Source organism: Anser anser (assembly GCF_964211835.1).
Source record: "Anser anser genome assembly, chromosome: 18".
Classification (NCBI taxonomy): domain Eukaryota; kingdom Metazoa; phylum Chordata; class Aves; order Anseriformes; family Anatidae; genus Anser; species Anser anser.
Window position 1 is genome coordinate 7,476,637 of NC_139739.1, and position 15,110 is coordinate 7,491,746.

General features: G+C 45.2%; 1 protein-coding gene across 20 annotated transcripts in view; it reads left to right on the top strand.

The window, feature by feature from the left end:
* FBRSL1 (fibrosin like 1) overlaps positions 1-15,110 on the top strand; it is a 519,147-nt gene that overhangs the window by 15,320 nt on the left and 488,717 nt on the right. Inside the window, exon 1 of one of the 20 annotated variants that reach the window (XM_083803994.1) lies at positions 1-15,110. This exon is cut by the window's right edge and continues 41,258 nt beyond it. The exons of the other annotated variants lie outside the window; for them this stretch is intronic. The gene's annotated coding sequence lies outside the window, so the exon portion shown is untranslated. 20 annotated transcript variants of the gene reach the window in all.

Here is a 15,110-nt window from a genome sequence, read left to right on the forward strand (position 1 = left end):
AGAAATGAAAGAGAAGATCAGAAAGCTGTGTGATAAGGACTGCCCAGGCAGTGCTTTGGTTGAAGACTGTGACCCCCTGTCCCAAACAGGGTTACCTCTGTTGGGAAGCACAGATGTGCTTCGGCTTGTTTCTGTCCACACAGGTGAGCCTGTTGCCACAAGAGAACCCATTTAAGTTTGTTTCTAATCTGTAGAACAGCTGATAAATGTGGTAGGAGATGTGCTACCAGCTCTTGTCCCAGTGAACAGAGTTTTCAATTTATTTTTTTTTAAAGGCTGAGAATGTATCCTGTGATTTCCCCCCCCCCCCTTCACATTACTCTTATATTCTTCTAAAAATCTGCCTTAGTTGATTAATTCCCCATCTCACGAAGAAAGCATTAAAAGAAAATTATTAGTACTTTCAGCAGGAAAATGGGTGGTAGCTTAGTAAGTTAAAGTGGCCTTAAAGTTGAAGCTAGCTAGTCTTTGTGCTTGCCAACGAGGGAACTCATTTGTCACTGATTTCCGTTGTCTCCTGGAGGGGGGAAAGAATGACTAATGCTTTGCTCCTGCCTTAGTCATAAGGACCTGGAATGAAACTGGTTGTAGCAATGAAAAGGCTAAATCAAAGTTCCTGGAGAGCGGTGGTTCTCGTGTATACTTGTGCCAAATTTTTGCTGGGGGGGGAAAGGTTAGAGTTCTGCAATGCTGTGACTTTTAGAAGGTATTCTTTGTTAGAATAGCATCAGGAGCGTGATGCTGAAGGATGATTGTTGAAGGTACTCTGTTTAGGAGAGGGTACCTGTCCTGGTTGGGCTCACAGGTGGAGCTGATGGCACAGACAGTAAAGTGAGACGTAAACTGGGGTTTTCAGCACTGGTGGCTCCTAGGGCTTTTCCTGAGGATGTGCAGTTCTCTGCGTAAAACTGCTGTGAATGGGCTTGTTTTTTGTACTCACCTTTAGAAGTTGTCCCGTGACTTCCGTGGGGACCACAGGCTGAACATCTGCACTTGTGCTGCAGGGCTGTGGGGCACCGAATGGAGCCTACCTCCTTCTGCTTCGTTACAGTATTTACGGTGCCATATTGCATCCCAAATATTAGGTTGGACTTGGAGAATTAAGTGGCACAATTATGAAGCGGAGGAAAAAACACTTATGTGGTGGCTGTGATAGATTAGTCATTTTGTACCTCCAAATAGCCAATTATTCCTCTGACTGGCTTTTATCTGACCAATTTGCATGTGCAGTCATGGTAACTGGTTTGCAGACTAGGCACAGAATTTCATGTGGATCTGATGTTGCGTTTTGGTCTCGTGTGCTCGGTGCTAACTGGAAGCAGGAAGCGAAATACGCAGACGAGGGATTCACTGCAACACATTATGATTAGCTGCTTTGTATTTTTTCCGCTTTCAAAGCCTTTTCACTCGAAGGAAACAAGATGGCTCACTTTTATTGTAGCCGTTTTTAAAAAAAAAAATATCTGACAGAGCCATGTAAAGTGGTCCCAGCTCTGTAGAAGCTGCAGCACAGATTTCATTTGTATTGGCATTCTCTGCTGCCTAGCTTGAGAACACGTTGTTCGAGGGCTGGGAACTCGCTGGAGCTTCAGTGCGTTTCATAAGAGATATGAAGGAAAAAAAGAGCTGGAGGAAAGAAGGAAAAATGAGCTGAAGTGGAGTGACCGAGGGTGAAGTTCTGCCTCCTTGAAGTCGGTGTCAAAACTGTCATCACTGGTGCCAAGTTTTCATGTCTTCTCCCTGATTTTGATCTTGGCTGCACGGGTGTGCTGAAAATTAACAAAATGGTAATAAGATTTAATACAGTACACCTGGAGAGCTAAGTGAAATCTTAATTTGAAGAATATTAATAATTCAGCTGAATTTTGCTATTAGGTTAAATGTAAGCTCTGTTTCTGTCTGGGATTTGTGTCAGTTTAGTGTGCTGTGGACTTTGCAGAATCTCTGATATGGACAGTCTTTGAAGTGGAGAAATGGTCTAAAATATTTGCCAGCAGCTAGCTGGCTTTTTAAAGCTTCATTTGCTTCAAATAAGCAAGCCTTTTAAAAAACAAACAAACGATTTGTAAGTGCAGGAATAACAAGATAGTTTTTTAAAAGCTTTTTTTTCATATGGGCTCCAGCAACTCAGCTGTAGTTACCTTGGTCTCCAGTGCTGCTAAAGACAAATGAAGCTAATAAAACAGTATCTTGCAACATCGTAGGAAATAAATTGGCTAATCTGTATGCAAGTTTTCTTGCTACGCCAAATTTAAACTCTTTAAGCCTTTCCTCTTTTTATGAGAGGTAGAGGCTTTTATAAATGTAACCTTTGTAAGGCTCTGTGAAACAATGCCTGTAGCAGCCTTCTGGTGTAGTCGTGGAATAAAGATTAGCAAGTCAAGATGTATTTTAAGGAAATTTATACATTTATTTTCTCATAAGTGACGAGATAATCTTAGACTGATAATAAATTTGTGCATTAGAAGGGAGGCTGTTGTCTGCACCTGCCTCCACATGGTGTTACCAGCCTTCACTGGTAGCTGAAGGAGTTCCTTGCTTTGCATCATATGCTAGCTAAAAGTGTATGTACCTGTATGTCCATGCATGAGCTTATATATTTCTCTCTTCTATGTACATAAAACAATTGGGTCTGTCTTAGTTTTCTTGCAAACTCCTGTTTACTCCTTTGTTCTGTTGGGACTGACCTCTGCTTGCACCATATGGTATTTGAACAGAGCACTTGTGAAGTCTCCTGGTTTTGTGTAAAATGTAGTGCACAAAGAATTACAGGTGCACAAGCACCTACTGTTAAGTTCTCTGAGCTGTTTAAACATGTGGGGTTTTTCATGTCCTGATTATCAAACGTCAGTGTGCAAGTTTTATTAAAACTAAGCGTCAGGCTTCATTTTTGCAGATACTCTCCCTATAGTAGCTGCTGAAGATCCAAAAGTGGTTTCAGCACAGCTTGGGGGACTGGAAAAATCAGAATTGAAACTGGGGCAGGTCACGCTCCCCTCCTCCCCCCTTTCTCCAGATAAGTTATATAATCTCTGTTCCTCTGTTTCTTCTGTAAAACAAGGATAACTTATCTCATGGCAGTACTGCTGCTTAGTAGTTGTAAACCCTGCATGCAGGATCTTTTTGATAGGAAGTACATTAAGATTAAAGTACATGGTGTTTTGTTCTGAAGAGTTTGAGGATGAAATTTATAGGCAACCGTAAGCTGTGTGTTTGTTTATGATAAAATTGGGAGATGAAGTATAAAGGAACAGACATTGGTACTGGCCGTGTAACTTGCAGCTTTACATTACAAACAGCCTCTTGTTTGTGGTGATAAAGGCAAGAAATCCAGTGTATTCTACCAGCTACAAATAGCTACACGGGGTAGAGCTTTCACTCCTTCAAAATGAGCCTCTTCTCATTCTCAAATCAATCTCTCAGCTGTTCCTTTTAAGAGTCGTCTCTCCACCTGTTTACTAACCATGAATTTTTGTTACTGTGAGAGTAAAAAAGCGTATTTGCTGCCGAACATCATTCAGCTGTTGTGGTTCTCTCCTCCCCCACTTTCTCCTATATTCTCAGGATTTAGTTAGCAAAATTCCTTCCTCCACGCCCTCCCCAGTCCTTTCGCTTAATTGGTTGGAAAGTGCAGACAGCAGGCAATAGGTTGCTCTTGATTGTGGTATTTTCCCCACTAACCCTTCCTTTCCTCTGCTTGGTTCTGTAAAACCCCATTGAATTCCACCTTCCTGGCACTACTGGTGCATCGGGAATTCCCACAGCGTGCGGGAGCTCTGCAGAGCTGCCCGGAGCAGATTCCTATCGGTACGTGCTGCCCTTGGGATTTCTGCATCTCGGCTGCCAAGTGCAGGAGAAACGCTGTTCTACAGGCATGGGAGCTTTCTGCTCCCCCTACAGCTCTTCTGGGTGCTGTGTAAATATCGGGCGATTTGAGGGGGATGAGGTTAGTGTGGATGCTGATGAATGTTGGGGAGGGAAAGTGGCTTGGTGGCTGTGGGGTATGGTTTTATACTGGAGATGTCTGGTTTGTAGCTGGAGACATCTCCTCACTTCTCTCAGGTGGACCTGCTGTCTTAAAACTTTTGGTGACAAGATTCAAAGAGATTCAGAGTTGATTTTTTTTTTTAATCTTCCTTGAGAGGCAAGATGAAAAACGGAAGGCAGTCTGTTCTCCAGACGGCGTGCCTGGGCACTCCTGGTGTGTGCCCACGGGCTGTTGGTCTCTCCCAGCCCCTTCCCTAGGCACAGCTCATCACCTTTGTTGTGCCATTGATTGTTGCCTCCTGGTTTCGAGTCAGTAAATCTCCAAGGCTTTTCATGCCTGCTTTGGGAAATTGTTATGAATACTGGGCTGCTGGGGGGTCTGGGGGCTCTTGGATCCCAGACAAGTTGAGGAAAGTGCAGTTACAGGATGTGCTCCCCTCGTGGGCTGCATCCTCTCTGGTATGTGCTGTTCTTCATAGACTGTTCAGTAGGTGAGAAAGAGGTGTCCTGAAAGGCTTTCAATGGTGCATCTAAATAAATAACACCCAAATATCACAAGGCATGTAGTGAGGATTGTTAGCAGTTCTCCTTGAATTCAAACTGGTGCACCATCTAAACCATGATGTACGTGGTTAAAATGTGCAGGGGGGAGATGGTGCTACCAGAAGCCTCAGATCCTGGGAAAGAGGAGCAAATTGCTAAGTAGCAATATGAAAGCCTACTTCAAAAAGAGCAACGGGCCGTGCTACTGGTGTCATTGCAGGAATAAACAGGAGAGCTCTGCATGGAGGTACAGTAATAAGGGCTGCCAGCCCACATTAAGGTGTTAGTCTGTGTCCCCACCACGTTGTACAAACAAATTCACGCAGGTAGCGTGGAGCTCACCTGCTCGGATCCAGCCAGCGTGGCTGGGCTGGGCACCGTGCAGCACTGCTGGCACCCTCGATTGCTGCTTGAAGAGTGAGGCTTGCTACGGGAAGAAATGCTCCTTTGGGACTTGATTCCTATTATTTTGCTGAAACCTTTTCGGTGAGTGCCCAGCACGAGGAGCAGGCAGCGGCTGGCACGCGGTCAGCATGTGCAGCGTTGTGCTGGGGTTTTCGTCCTCTGCCCTTCGTCGCGTTCTGTCCCCGCTCTCCGCGTGCGTCGTCGACGGGGGAACGGCAGGGACACTCGCACAAAGCTGCCTTTCTTGTCAGTTCTGCTTCAACCTCACGTGACAGTTGGACAGAAGCTGTTTTCACTGCTGGAAGTGAGGGGGAGGTGGAATGGGTGGTGGATTTAAAGAAAACCATATATATTTCTTTTTTGTCTATAAGCAGGAGGCTTGTTTGTGGTGGTGGTGTGGGCATGGAAGCACCTCGTTATGCTGTATCGGATATGTCACGTCTAGATTGGATCTATAGTGGGGAGGGCTTGATTTCCCCAGGAGTACAGATCTGTTCCTGTTGCCCCTTGTCCAGTGGGTCTGGGTGCCTTGACAGCTATGGGCCTCTTCTGACAGAGGAGATTGATCCTGCCTTTCCTCCCTGAGCAGCTGCTGCACTGGCAGCTCTGGGTGTATTTGGCCTTTATTTTTCCTTTTTTTTTTCTTCCTTCCTTTTGTGAGGTGCTATGTGCGTGGTGGGGGGGTTTCTAAATCACATTAACTATTTGTGACCCCACTCTGACTCATCCACCTGGGCTGTGTCTCAGGAATCACCCCTCTGGCACGGCCAGACCGATCTGTCCTCGCTTTCCACCCCAAGCCATGTGGGGCTAAATGCAGGCTAAAAGCAGAAGCGGAGCTGGTCCCTGTGGGCTTGAGCTCCAGGGAAGGCCTGGTTTGGCTGTTCAGGGGGTGCTGGCGTCACGCTTGGCACCATCCAGTGCAAAGTTTGATGGGAAGGAAGGATGATCTCTTCTGGTTTGGTTTATTTTAAGTTACTTTCGTGCATGCGTTGAGAAAATAACTTATAAGAGGAGAAAGGAATAAATGGGCAAAGTTCATCTTGCACAAGCGCACCTAAAAAGCATGGTACAATTGTATTGCAACTGCACTGATATTCTTTGCTGCCGTGGCGTTATTGGGCTAGGGAGGAAGTGGGATAGGAGGGAGGTATATTGGAGAGGTGACCTTGTGAAGCCCAGGGGAAAAAATAATTTGTCAAAAAGCATGCAGTTACTTATTAAAAGTTGTCACCTTCCATCCTTCTCTTTGTATGTTTCTCCTCTTGTTTTTGCATCAATCAGTGGATTTTTTTTTTCTGGCTTATTTGCTGGCTGTAGGCACATGATGCTTTCTCATCTGTTCTCTCTCAATCTTGTTCTCCCTGTTGGTCATTTAAAGTCGTCCTTTGCAGCAAGGAGCATCGAGTAGTAAATATGTGAGTGAGCAGCAGTATGGGATTTGGATATTGCTGCATGTTTTGAAAAATGGTGATCCTTCACCCGATGAATTGCTCTCTCAAACCTGAATCTGGCAATCCCCCTAAATTGGTCTTGGCTTTCTCTGGGAACTCTAAAAGCAGCAAATTTCCAAAACCTTTTGCTAATGGATTACTGAGTGAAGATCAATAGAGATGCCGAGAGAGGAGCCAGGCCTGGAGAAAGAACATATAATGCAAGCTGCCTGATTAATTTGCTCCGGAGAATAAAAGCCTTCAGAGATGAGAACAGGGTATAAAACAAGCCGTTATAGACTTCCTATCTGCTGAGTAGAAAATGTTAACTTCTTGGGTCTGGTGAAGGTTTCCAGCGTTAGCTTTGCAATGACATAGTACATGTAGCGTAAGGGGGAATATTCAGCGCCTGCCTGTTCCTCTGCTGGGCAGAGCTGCCTTTATTTCCATGCTGCATGTTGGGTGAGCTCTGGGAAGGGGATGTGTTGGCTGGAGAATGTATCTGCTCGTAATCTTCCAATTAAGTTCACCAAGCTTCCAAATTCCATTGGCAGTGTAGGGGTCCAGTTAGTCCTGATTGTAAACAGCAGTAGCAAGCTGCTTTTTTTTTTTTAATCAGTTTTAGTCTGTACTTAAAAATCCTGTTTCCTCAGCAGAACTAGTCATTTTTGCTCTCTACGAGTCACGTTTAACGCCCTTTGTAGGGCAGACACACCTGGATGGAACGTGTCGCGAGCTAACAGCTTGGTTCTGAAGCTGAAGATGGGTGGTGAGCAAAGAAGCAATTAGAAGTGCGTGCTTGCTGCTTGAGTGCCCTTAATTCGGTGGATCGTATTGCTCCCAAGCCAAGAGCCTTACGTGCTTGTGGCATTATTTCAGTTTTGTTGCAGTTTTTTTCTTGGTGGCTCAGGTTGGAGAAAGTTCAGTTTTCCAAAGGAAAAGGACTTCAGAGGCTGTTCTCTTGCAATCTTCTCTTGGCTTCGTGCCCATGCTCAGATGATTGCAGGTGAGGCAGGAATTTTCCCAAATGGATTTTGGCCAAGAGACTGGTGTTAATGTCTTCCCTCTGCTTAGAAAGAAGTGGGATAGGAAAAAAAAAAAAAAGAGGTTTTTGTAATCACAAGCATCCAGAATGGCTGATTTATGTCCTGGTGGTACTTCTCCAGCAGCAGAGGTGCGTGGTAGACCCTGCATTTCCACTGAGAAGAAAAATGTTATCCTAAAATCTTGTTTTCATGTTTGTTCTCAAGCTACTGAACATGCAGTTTATTTTTAGAGAAAACAATGTCAGCCAGATTTGTGCTAATTGTTGGCAACAGTATGTAAGCCCCTCAAATGCTGACAGGGAGACAATGTTTGGTGATTGCAGTCATGCAAAGCTAAAAATGACTTTAAACAATCATGAAATATACTTTGCAATGTAGGAGTTGAACAGTGGGGTTTTGGTTTGGAGTTTTATTTGTATAGTTTTTGTTGTGTTTTTTTTTTACTCAGCTGATTGCAGGTGTTGTGTGACAAATTGAATCTAGTTGTGTTCTGCCTTTAATTATTATTGATGGATATATAAAATAACAAAACCAAAACCTATTATCTTATCCTTGTTAAAAGGAATTAGTGACAAGTTCACACTCCCCCCACCCACTAGCATTGCAGTTACTCTGTTTTAACTGCTCTTACTTGTGTGGTTTTGTTTCTAATTTTGCTGTAAGTAGAGTTGTTTTTTTATTGTGGTGTCTTTTTCTGGTTGCGTTTTGACAGATCTTTTGGTTGCATTTTGACCTCGGCATGCAGCGCCGATGGGCCCCATGCCTTCGGTGGCAGCTGGGCCTGCGGCGGCCCTGCAGCTACAAGGCCTCCGGCTGCGGGGCTGCAGGGAGTCCTGAGGGCGTGCTTGGTACCAAAACCCAGGGTTTGGACACGTTTGCTCGCGATGGAAACTCTGTGCTTGGTGCTCATTCCTTTTCGCAGCCAGAACCCCCATGAGGCCTGTGGGTCGCTCCCCAAAGAAGTCTCCTTGGCAGGCCCGCAGCAGGCCGGTTGCCTCCAAGCTGTCGGGCGCTGTGGAGCCAAGGCGGCCGCGGTAACTGCGCTGCGAGCCAGCAGGCCCGTGAGTGAAATCGGGCTCTTCAGGCAGTGCTTGTAATGGCCTCAGGCTCCAGCTCCTTCCAAGAAGTCAGCCTTGTCTAGCCTTTGCTGAGACGGCACAGATGTTAGCGGGGCGGCAGGCACGCTGCGAAGGGGAAAGGTTTCTGGCTGCTACCAGCCTGCCCGAAGCTGCGAGTGCCACCAGCTATTTGCTCTTTTTGTCTGGAATTGAAGAGCACAGTGCGTTTCTTGCCCCAGTGTGTTTATTTTTCCTAGCTGGCAAAAGACGACAAAGATCTTGTGTATTTAAATAGCTAGAAATGACATACTGTTCCTTGCCTGGTATCTGTGCACTTCGGGTGGCCAAACCCTTAAAGCTGGAGTATCGGGGCGAGGAGGCTGTCACTGGGGCTCTGACTTTCCTGTCCGGGACTGGCTGTGGCTTTTCAGCAGCTTGATTGTCCATAGTATGGCTCTCCTTTTACTTAGCCAATTTCTGCTGCTCTTTTTACAAGCAGGAGGGCTGGCTGCCCACAGTATAGGGGCAGTGCATAAAGCAAGTAGAAGCCTCTCAGAGAAAGGTTAAGAACTGGATGGGTAGAGGCTTTGGCAAAGGCAAGGGCTTGAAAACGCTGTGGGATGCCTGGTTTCAGCACAGGGCCAGGTGATGTGCGGCCTGAGGGTGGAGGTGATCACAGCAGCCTGTCCCGTTGGGGCTGTGGAGCCAGGAGCTGTGCAGCTCTGGCTGCTTTGATGCAGCCTGAAGTGAGGGCTGTTCTTGCAGACTCCAGAATAAATTGCGGTTATTGCAGGGCATCAGGGTGGAGGTTGCTCTGAGCCTCCCGAGAGCCTGGCTTGGCCCCTGGGGGAAGAGGATTTGCTGTCTGAGGACGTGCAAGGAGTGGCTGCACCCCATGGAATTGCTTGCTGACTTGGAGGTGTGCTTAGGCACCATGTGGTTTATTGTCAAGTTTCATTACAACTTCACAAAATCTTAATAAGGAAGTTTGGAAAGGGGGGGGGAGGAGGGGAGCAACACTCAGGAAATGATAAATGTTCTCTGAAGTAATGTTGTTAAATTTATTTTTAATTTAATTTTTCTTTAAATCTGTATATGCTTGTAGAAGTTGATGCTTCTGGCTCTAGGGAGGTTCTTGTTAACAGCCCTGTGATCCTGTTGATGGCAATTGTAGTAAATGAATTTTAATAAATAAGAAATTATGATTCTGTTACACTTCCCGATCCCTGTTGAAATACAACTGTGATTTGGTCTGAAACACCTTTTTTCCCTTTGTTCTATAAAGCAATGAGGCATATGGGGCTGTTTTTTCCCCCTTTTTCTTTTCACTGAGAAGTCAATTATATATTTTATGTGATGCCAGAGTAAACAGTGCATTCCAGAGCAGAGCAAAGAGCCCAGCAGCTTGACTCTGATTCCAGTGTTGCATCTTGTCTACCTTAAATCTCTAGCCATTTTAAAACCACTTAGAATTAATTGCATAGGCTTTAAACCTCCCCTTCTCTGGCTCCTGCCTGCAGTAGCAAGCCACAGAAAAGAGGACTTGGATATAAATAAATGGTGTTGCATTGCATCCTCTGGTTTGAAGATTTTTTTTTTCATTTATAGCCTTTCAAGTGGCGTTGCCTATTGAAATGTGCCTATTGGTGCTGAATCAAGTGGCAGGACTCCACGAGGCTCCGGAGTACTGGTGCAGGGGAAATTAGGTGTTTCAAAGAAATGAACAAATTAAAGAGCAAAGAGAGCTTCTTACGGCATATTAAAATAGCACAGTTTTAAAGGGCCTTTGAGCTTATTTTTCAGTGGCTGGGTCAGAACCATGCTGCTTGGCTTGACAAGACTATTTTTTCCCCTTTTGTTTGCTAGCATTGCTGGATTGAGGGGAAGCAAGGAAGGAGATTTTATACAAGCAAGCTAGCCCCAAACCTTAAATGAGTTCGTTTGTTTTGGGGTTTCTTAAGTGTTCTTTCAGCACCATTAGCATAGGTCATATTTCATAATCCTTGCTGTGATGTGGTGGCTATTAAATCCTTTTGCCTGCAACACCTCAAAACACGTTGCTTCCTGTGTGTGCTGTGACCACTCAAGTTTCTTCCGTAAGGTAGGTGGGCGTTATTTATGTAACACTTTTAGAGCATCTTCATCCCATTTAGCACTTTTCAGTTCGTTATCAGTTTAAGCTGGTTTTATTCACGAATGATGGCCAAGATAACCAGTTCTGCCGCTGTCTGCTGGTATCTATTTTTAATTATTTAAAAAAAAAAAAAAGTGTAGCACAAGTGCTCTATAAGGAGGAGTTAGTTGCCTGTGTTACTTGTGCATGAAAATGTGCTAGAAAAACACAAGAGAAGGGCTTGTTTGTGGCCTGAGAGGCTCGATGTGCTGGGTGCTCGGCCGTGCTGCAGTCTTGCCAACCCTGCACGTCTCTGAGCTGTCCGAGGGAACAAGTGGCCATCCAGCGAACTGGGACAGCATGGGAGACAAGTGTTGTGGCCTTGCCTTGCTCATGGCTGGGACACAGCGAGGAGGTGCAGTACCAAACCCGGTGAGAGAGGATAGCTGGCACAGGCAGCTGAAGAGAAGGGTTTACGCAGAGCATATGGACGGGGAAGGAGAGGAGGGGATGAGGGCAGCAGCAGTGGGGTGCTGCCTGGCTGTCTGCAGAGGAAATTTGGGTGATAGTCCTTAGTTTTGTGGGACTGGAGTCTCCAAAAGTGAGCAAGTGTAGCTGTTTGCATCTACAGGCTGGAGGTGACTTGAGGTTCTCCTGTCTCTGTGGATTGTGTAATAAATGAATTTAAAAACAAACCAACCAACACCTAGCGTCTAATGAAGATGAGTGGCATCGGTATTTTTGCCCAAATTAAAAATAGCTGCTGCCAAAATTGTTGGCAAAGAGATGATTCCTCATAAAAAAGGGGAAAGTATCAGTGGGATAGTACCAGGAACTGTGACAGGCGAAGTGCTTGCAGTGTGGTGTTGCTGCTGTGTACCTGTTTTAATCCTCCCTACTTCCCACAGAAGTGCCAAGAAGCCCGCTATGGCCATCTTGGAATAAACAGCTTTTATTTTGATTCCTCACTGTGAGAAACTGCTCCAATTTTAGTGGGGTAGTGGGTAGAAACAAAGTAAGGAACTTGGTCGGAGGAAGCAGAGCATATTCCAATTAGCCAGAAGAGGCAAGAAGAAAAACACTGAGAGAAAACCCAAGCAAGCAGCCAGGAAAGCCGGCACTGTTTATTTTTGGCAGGAGCTGCTGAATGGAAGCTGCTTGTAGTTAGTGTTGTCGGTGGCAAGACGCAGCCAGGGTCAGGTTACAGCTCTGATTCAGTGACCAGTAAGTAAATGGTTTCCTTTCTCCCTCTTCGGCTCTCCTCCTTTTGCACAGACCTTTGGAGGACTTCCCTCTTCTCCCTGGCCCTGTCTTCCTCTTCGTTGGGCGCTTCGTTCTTCAGAGCCCTGGGAGGAAGATGCTGGGGTTGTGAAATCACTTCCAGTGAACCCAGCAGCGATGTAGGTATTCCACGTTGGAGAGGGGTCAAGGTACAGCTCTCGTGCTGGTCCTGACACTGAGAGCTGCCCTAATTTCCCAGCACTGCAGACAGCAAGCTCTCCAGGAGAGCTGAGCTGGGTCAGCATGCCTTGGGCAGAAATAGGGGAGTTGGGTGCTGGGGCAGGAGCTGCTCAGATGGCTTCCAGAGTGGCTTTGTGCTGGTAGTGGCTGTCCGGATCCGGGGCAGGCAGGTGTGGAATTGCATGTGTGCAGTGTGCTAAATAGCTTAAGTCTTGTAGTGTCAGAATTGGGCACAGCGATGTGCAGCAATGAACATTGCCGGTATGAGTGGAGTACAGTGCTGAAAGGCAAATAGAGGAATTTATTATAAAACAATGGGCAGGTCCGCTTGAAGACAGAAATGCCTTTGCAGGTGGGTCGGAAGAGAGCCCTTTGCTTTCCCTGCACCATTCACAGTGGGTGTCTCACCCCTCTGCTCTCTGCAGGCTGGGTGCCTCTCGCTTTCTGTAGGGCGAAAGTGAAACAGGAGAGATGAAAGCTTGCATTACGTCAAGGGGGATCTGGGAAGCTCAGACTTCCTTCCTTGCACCAGGATGCCTTTTTTGCATGGGGGAGTGATTTTTCCCACTTCTGCAGCTGGTCTGAAACGTACTGTTTTCAGGCTACAGTATTATGTTGTTTTCCACCTAAGTTTGCAGTTGTCTGTAACATATTGCAAAACCTATTAGGAAATACAGCCCCAAACGGGTGCAGGTATCACCGATGCCAGCTGTGTTTTCACTGTGGGCATGTTCATCTTGATCAGAATTTCAGTGTTTGGTTTTTGGATTACTGTTTTGAAATAAATAGGTGTTCATAAAGGACATAGTGAATGTTGAATGTGATGTAATTGCGTCTGTATTGGTGGATCTCAAAACACTTGATGAACAATCTCACAACTGTAATATGGGGAAAAGTGTTCTAGTTCTTCAGGAAAGTCATACAAGCAAGAAAGAGAAATAAGCAGTACTGGAAGTACAAATCCGGATATGCTGTCCCTGTGTCCAGAGCTTCACGTTTCACTGGAAAGGTTATTCTTGACTGGATGTTATTAATATGAAATGTTTATTTATCTTGTTACAGTGCCAAAAAGCTCATTTTCAGACAGATAGGGCTACATTTGCTGTACTGAAAGCATAAAGCAGGGCAAAATGCACACTGCTGAGTATTTCCCTGATCCAGTGGCCATTTTCCCAAACTTCCCAGAGATCTTCAACTTTCAGTAGGGATGAATGGAACTTGGATCCTTCCAGGCTTGAACCGTGAACCCAGCAGTGAAGCTGTGAGCCCTTACTGCAGCAGGGGCACATGCTGGGGTCATGCCAGGAGGAGCAAGGCTCCAGGACAAGGTCTTAAAAGTGGGTGCAGTAGTTTCAGAGCTGCTTTCTGTTGTTGGCTCCTCTCTGGGATCTTTAAAAGAGGTACAAGCCCATCCTACTCCTGGCGTCCTCTTTCCTGTGCTTGGAGAGCTCAAGATCTTCATAGAAGAAGATAATTTAGAAACTAACTTTTGTTACTTTCTCCATCCCTTCTATTGCCTGTTTTCTTTCAAGGAAGAAAAACAAAACAAAAACAAAAAACAAGATGACAAAGCATAGTTTGTGTACATTTGTAACTTACAAAAGACTTTTCTTATTCCTCTCAAAACAGAATATGGAGTGGAAGTTTAAAAATAATTTTGCCAGATAAATAGTTTCTTTTAGCCTTCCAGTGCAAGTGCTTGAAATACTTGCATTCCCTGTTTTGCAGTGCCTGGATTGAAGCAGCAAAGAAAAATCCCCCACCAGCGTAAATGTGTGCCCAGATCTATTATTTAGCCCACAGTCTGCTGTTTTTATTAATACCTTTTGCTACAGTGTTACAGTTCATTAACACCAAGTTGGGAAGTTTTAAATCCAGACAACAAATACTTGCTAATTAGAGCTAATGGATAGCTTGTTGCAGCTATAATCTTCTGATTTGCTTTAATGGCTTTAGAAGAAAACCCAGATCTTGAGAAGTTGCTTGTTGTGTGGCAGAACTATTGGAAAATTGGTCATCTCCTGGGAGGGAATGTCCATGCTATTTTTTTTCCCTCTCTATAAATCAGTGATTGTATCTTTTCTACTTATAGTTCCCTTCTTGGAAAATGCTCATACAGAGATGCAAACGTTGTGTTGTACATATAAAAGTGCAAACTTGAGATGTATTGGCTGTGGTGCTGGAGAACCCTGCTGCATTTTTAATATGCCCATTTCAGTGAGAAGCAAAATCTAGCTGCAGTTCAGCCATCCTGCAACGTTTCTGGAAGTAACTGAGAATCCATCTAATTGCTAAGCCAAAAACTAATAAAAAGCACATATGTGTGACTCTCGCAGAGGAAAACAGCTAAAGATTGGAAGGCTATTGTGATCTTATCTCAGTGGGGAAAAAATTAAGGGTTTATTTGGCTCAAGTTATTCTCTTTGTCTGCTTAGCCGTGTCTGACGAGAATCAATAATGACCATCTTCGTACAGAGCTGGCGTGTGATTAAACTCTCTCCGTTCCCCTTTGGGCACTCGCTTGTGTTGCTGGGCTGGCCGCTATGGGCGTAGTGGTGCCGATGAGAGCCATTGGCCCACGGCTGACAAATCTCGGTCCGTGTCGCTGACATTGACATTTCAGAAACTGCAACCCATGTTTTTGGGTTTTAGCAAGCTAAGGAAGCCCAGGTTTGCCAGGGAGGTGTTTGCCTGCATGGCTGTAATGTGCTGCCAGAAGTTCTTCCCCTTTGCCTGCAGGGTTGCACCACCAGAGCTTTGCTTAAGCTGCTATGGGTTATTCTCAGCCCTCCTTTTATTATGGCTATTGTAAAGACTTCAGTTTTCTATGGAATACATAACGGGGCTGTGTTTTCTGAAGTGTTTATGTAGTGTCCACTTTGTGTTAGTGCTCTGATAATGATGTGCTCTTTCTCAAACCGAGGACCTCTGTCCTTTTGAGTGATACCCTTTAAGTACTGGAGTACTTAACTCCTTTAACTCCTAACTTTAAGTACTTGCACCTTGACATCGGCCTGAAGCGACTGTGGTCGCATAGATGTTTGTAGGCTTAGAGCTGCTTAAC